The 5,799-nt window shown below is 41.7% G+C and overlaps 1 long non-coding RNA gene across 1 annotated transcript; it reads left to right on the top strand.

Annotated features, from left to right (window-relative positions):
* LOC145421861 (uncharacterized) lies at positions 1 to 913 on the top strand. The gene is made up of 3 exons (XR_013903234.1): positions 1 to 141; positions 227 to 338; positions 419 to 913. It is a non-coding gene; the product is annotated as an uncharacterized LOC145421861 (long non-coding RNA).
* Positions 914 to 5,799: the final 4,886 nt, after the last annotated feature.

The raw sequence follows: 5,799 nt of genomic DNA, 5'->3' as shown, positions 1-5,799 counted from the left end.
ACTACTTAAATTGCACATTTATTTTCAGGGTTCCCAGGCGTGATTGGCTGTACAGATGGCACTCACATTCCAATCATTGCTCCTTCAGTAAATGAAGGAGACTATGTGAACAGGAAGTCTTTCCACAGCATTAATGTACAGGTACATAGTTCCCTGTAGCATGTCAAACTAACAAATTATTTCATCATAGTAATGGATGCTAATTTGTGTTCTCTGCACTGTGAAGATCATATGTGATGCTGCCAACATTATCACAAATGTGGAAGCCAAGTGGCCAGGCTCTGTCCATGACTCACAAATATTCCGTGAATGTACACTGAGCACAAAATTTGGACATGGTGAGTTGAGAATACTTTAAAATATATAAAGACCAATTGCTTCAGGGACATTTGAACTGAAGTGTACCCTTCTGTCTTAGGAGAGTTCACTGGCTACTTGCTTGGTGATAGGGGGTATCCATGTTTACCCTATTTGCTTACCCCTTACTCTGACCCTGAACCGGGCCCACAGCAGCGATATAATCTGGCTAATTGCAGGACAAGAGCCAGAATTGAAATGACTATCGGAATGCTTAAGGCCCGGTTCCAGTGCCTGCAAAGACTCAGGGTCACCCCAGAAAGGGCATGTGACATTATTGTGGCATGTGTGATTCTTCACAACATTGCCACAATTAGAGGAGAACACTGTCCTTCTGAACCAAACATCAGCAGTGATCCAAACCATGAACATCCTGACCCTCCCACGGACATACAAGATGGAAGAGCAGTCAGAGACACCATATGTCACAATCATTTCCTTTGACCCATCACCTCAACATGTTGAAAGAAGAATAAACAGATTTTTTGTTCAACTGGCTTTATTGGTCGCCTGTATTTCCTGTACACAAAGTATTAAAAGATGTAAACCTCATAAAGTGTCTCTGTTGCTTCCTCCTCTGTAACAGCTGTCAATGTTTCTTCATTATTTTCCTGTAGTAAAGAAGTTAACAACATTGCTGTTCTACTGTAAACTCATATAATCTGTGGAGTATTACTCACAACTGCATGTTGGTCTGGCTCAACAGGAGGCTGCACCAGATGCAGTACACCATCACCATCAACTGATAGAATATGAGGTTTATACAGGTCACTTATAACTTACAAGGGACCAAATGGCAATTAACAAACATACCAAGCACCTTACACTTCATTGTCATTATGCTCTCAAAGACAACCAAGCCTGAGGGAAGGCAAAATCAGTAGGAAAATAACTTCACTACAAAATAATTCATTATGGTAAAGAGTTTATCAAATGAATGTGTCGCACTGCAAAGGTGACTGTGAAGAAAGGATGTATGCACATCATGTATTATTTTGAATTTACCCCCTATGTAGGCACTTGTGTCTTGCGGGGTTATTGACTCAGAGGATGTCCCCGCAGAGATGCCTTCGGCCACAGGGCGCCCACTGTTTTGGCTGAGGGCCAACTGCTCAGCCTCTGTGAGTGGTGGTGGTGGAGGACCCCCACCTGTTTTTCGGGCCTCCGCTTTTTTTCTGTTGGCTATAACGGGCCACATTTGAGCATACAGAGTAAGCAAATATGTACTTGTAATGTGCTCAGATAATTTCAATAAGTGCTTACAGACAGAAAATTAATGTAGCCTCTAACTGCAATTGATTTACATGGGACAAACAGACCAAGCACTATGGCTCATAATACAATTACACCTTACCTGTTTGGACTATATTTTTATATTTCATTTTTACTTGCTGCCAGGCACGTTTGGGGCCTGTTGGGTTGCACCTGCGCTCACATCACGTCACAAAATAAAATGTATAAAATAACAAATAAAATAACATATGATAAAATAACGTGTTAAATGGGTGGAAATCCCTCGATCAATGTTTAAATTAACACTCACGCATTGACTCTGTCGGCTATGTTTTGCCATGCATGCTTTTGCAGCTGTGGCTGTGTTACTTTTTTCCGCGGAATTTGCATGTTATCGGCATATGCTGCCATCAGAATTTCGGCCTCAAGCGCTGTAAAATACATTGACCGCGCCTTCTTTCCCTCCGTCTCCATGGTGACTCGCTTAATCTGTGCTCCGCTTATCAGGGCTTTATGTATCCTCGTCCGCGCGCTTCACTTGGGGTTAAAGCAACTCCGCGTTGACTGAACTAATTGTTATCAGCCTTTCTGAAACGGAATATTCCGAGTTGGACAGTTCGGGGTTACTCAACCGTGAGTGTCGTTTTTCACTCTGAGTTTTCCAAACCGGCTTCCTGAAACAGGGCCCAGGGGCCCGTTCTTCGTACGTCGCTTACTACATCCAAGATCAAATGACACATCCAAGATCAAATCATCGCGCTAACCGTGAGCTCGCTAATCCGGTTCCCCGAACACACCTGCTGTTGACGATTACTACAGCTGGACGCAGGAATGTGACATCACTGGGTGTCGTAAAAGGGGCTACGCATCGATAGTAGAAACATTGATCGGCAACCCGCTGATTGGTCGGCGAAAATGTCGAAGGGGCGTGCTCGGTATTTTCCGGCAGCAGAGCAAGAACTCATGAGTGAGGGATTTCAGGAGTTTCAGAGTTTAATTAAAACGCAAGAGAACACTGCAAAGGCTGCAAAAGCAAGGAGAGAGGGCTGGCAGAAAGTTGCTGACAAATCAAACTCGTAGGTAATTTAATAATAATACTGATAATAATGGATTGGATTTATATAGCGCTTTCCAAGGCACCCAAAGCGCTTTACGATACCACTATTCATTCACTCCCACATTCACACACTGGTGGAGGCAGCTACGGTTGTAGCCAGGCTGCCATATCGCGCCATCGGCCCCTCTGGCCAACACCAGTAGGCGGTAGGGTAGATCTATCATATGACACTATATTGTCCAATATCATATGGCATTATATTATATTATAATATGTTATATTATATCCCCTTTCACATTAGAGCCACAACAGGACCCACAAGAACATGGGAACAAGTAAAAGTGGAATACAGGAGTATTCTACAGAATGGTAATATTTATCTCTTAGATTGCTTTGCGTCTCTTGGCAAGGTAATACTGGCCTGTAATACTCTGTTAGTTTGTTCATAACAGCAACCAAGAAAAGGGCAGAGGAAAAAAAGACAGGTGGTGGTCCTGCACCCCCTCGTCAACAAGTTGGTTAAGTAAATAATACCCTCACGGGAATATCGATATCTCTCTATGAGCACACTGTCGCGCTGAGCTAAAGGATCCTGTCTATCCCGCAATATACGCTGAATTCTGAGGACTCTCCTTATCAATCTTGCACCTTCCGCAATGGGTTGGTCGCGTATACGGACAGGACATGGCTGCGACAGGCTTCCCAAATCCACCTTCGCTTTTATAGCCGTGGTCTCTCATCTTGATTACACGAAGTAATTTACAATTACTACTCTGAAATATGAATTACATCTGTAATAATCACATACATGTAATAGAATGTTAATAGTTCATTTCCCTTTTTTAGGAAATGACCTGTATGTATCTGTGTGACATCAATAAAAGGATCAAGTGCTGCATTATCTTTAGTTACATTGATAATATTTATTTATGGTGAAACAGTGGAAAAATATCGCTGTTGCTTTCGTATAAATGAAGCGGACATACCTGCGTGGCCGCGATCTAATCCTGTTTACATAAAGTAAACCTGCTCCCGAGCAGGTTTACGCTTACGGCTCTGTTGCTATGACAGCAAGTCCCGGATGAGCTTCGGGGAACCGACTGATCCAGGATCACGCGAAATCGTCAACAATCTAATCCGGCTAACCTACTTAGCGAGGTACGAAGAACGGGCCCCAGATCGTCTCTCTTGTTTGTTTATCTCCCACTTTGCGCCAGAAACAGGAAACCAGCGGATGTTGCGCTAAACAACAACAGCAGCACGTTCAAAATTGATCAGCTGTTGTTAGAATTTATTTAAAATTAATTTCTAGTATCAGCTGATGTTTGCTGGAGCCACAGCTGTAAAGCTGGAAACATGAAGGTGATACAAATCATACATATATACCAACAAAACAGTGTACATCACTGTCACAACAGCGTTTGTTTTCGTTCAAAGGCTTTATGGTTTTTCCAATAATACCTGGTGGTGTAGTCGGTGATTTTTTTGTCAGTTCAGCCTTATATATTATGTTTAACCCGAGTTCCCACCCGGTCAGCTGGTGGGTAACAGGCATCTCCGAAAACGTTGGAGCACTTATGCAAATATGTGATGTCTTGATAAATCGAGCAGATATTTGAAGTTCACACAGCTACATTCTAACATGAAAATATCTTAAAAGTTTATTTTGTGTCCCAGAAAGAGTAATATTTCAAACTCCGCCACTCTGTGTTCCTCCGCCACTGCCTCGTTTGAGCTTTGGACGAAATGGATTCTGGGATATTGCATTTCGTCCTTTCGAGCTGATTGGAGACAAAAACAGCCAATCAGATTTTTTTGCATCCAAGTCTGTGATTGGCTGGTTTTGTGGCACAAATATAACGGTGTACAGAAAGAGTTGAGCGTGCACGGGCAGAAATGTTGAGAGCGCGAGCGACACATTGCGAGCGCAAATACAAAAACTGAGCGAGAGGGGCTGCTATTGTGCGTGTGTATATGGATAATAGCAAACACGGATATACATTTTTTGCATGCAGCAATGAATTTTGTTCACTCAAATTCAGCTTTTCTTCGCTCAAAATAAATTTCTCCTCAAAATGCAACACTTGCACCTGCAAACCTTTTTTACGTGCGCTCAGAATAGTGGCACAAAAATAACGCCATAGTTTTCTTCCCACGCACAACGGACGCTAATGTTTTTGTCACTTTTTATGGAATCAAACTCAAAGTAAGGTCAGTACTTCCACACTTTAAACGCTGCACGCTCATACTCTCTCCGGACTCAATATATGATCCATTGTTGATCTGCTCACAGCTGTTGTCACAAACTTCGCACTTGCTTATGTCACTGTCATGAGACATTCTTGCAAAAAAATCACGGTTTTAGTAACGCAGTGTTCCTACGGGAAAGTAACGTAATCTAATTACCGTTTTTGCAATAGTAATCCCTTACTTTACTCGTTACTTGAAAAAAGTAATCGGATTACAATAACGCGTTACTGCCCATCTCTGGTCATGAGTGTGTCTTATTGTGCTTTGACTGCTGACAATCTTAAGATTTTTTTTGTATCATATAGTCCTGCATTGCCAGGAGTTGGCCAGCAGATGACCCTATTTCAACACTACCACCCACGCTCCTCACTCCCAGCCACCCACACACGATTTTTAAAAAAAAATGTAATTGTTTTAATTGTTCGCTTGTGCTTATTCAAAATAGCCCGATGCTTCACAGAGCTGGGAAAACACGAACTTCAAAGGTTTTAACGACAAAACAGTTTATGAGTGTAATGATTATAAAATGCTTGTTTTCATCTGATCATTGAAGTTGGCCTCATTTAACCTGGTCTACAATAACAAAGATTTAGCATTATTCTGTCACAATAAGACAATTTCTCTTTAAAATTAACACATAGGCACAAACCATCGTGTAACACCTCATTTACACAGCATTTCTGTAAAAACCTGCAAATGTCTATTTGCTTCTTAAAGATGGATCCATCTATTTAATGGTGGATTAATAAATTAAAGACAGACGCAGATAAATGGACCTTTCGACATTAGGGATTAAATACCATCATTAATTAACAATAATAAATCATTAAATCAGCTCTCTCGCCCCTTAGCCTCTCTCTTTGCTGTCTCATTTGTATCCACCCACTTGAACCGGAACCTTT

The sequence above is a fragment of the Astatotilapia calliptera genome, chromosome 18 (assembly GCF_964374335.1).
Source record: "Astatotilapia calliptera chromosome 18, fAstCal68.1, whole genome shotgun sequence".
Taxonomy (NCBI): Eukaryota; Metazoa; Chordata; class Actinopteri; order Cichliformes; family Cichlidae; genus Astatotilapia; species Astatotilapia calliptera.
The sequence above is the reverse complement of the archived record's forward strand: the minus strand, read 5'-3'. Positions and strand labels throughout refer to the sequence as shown.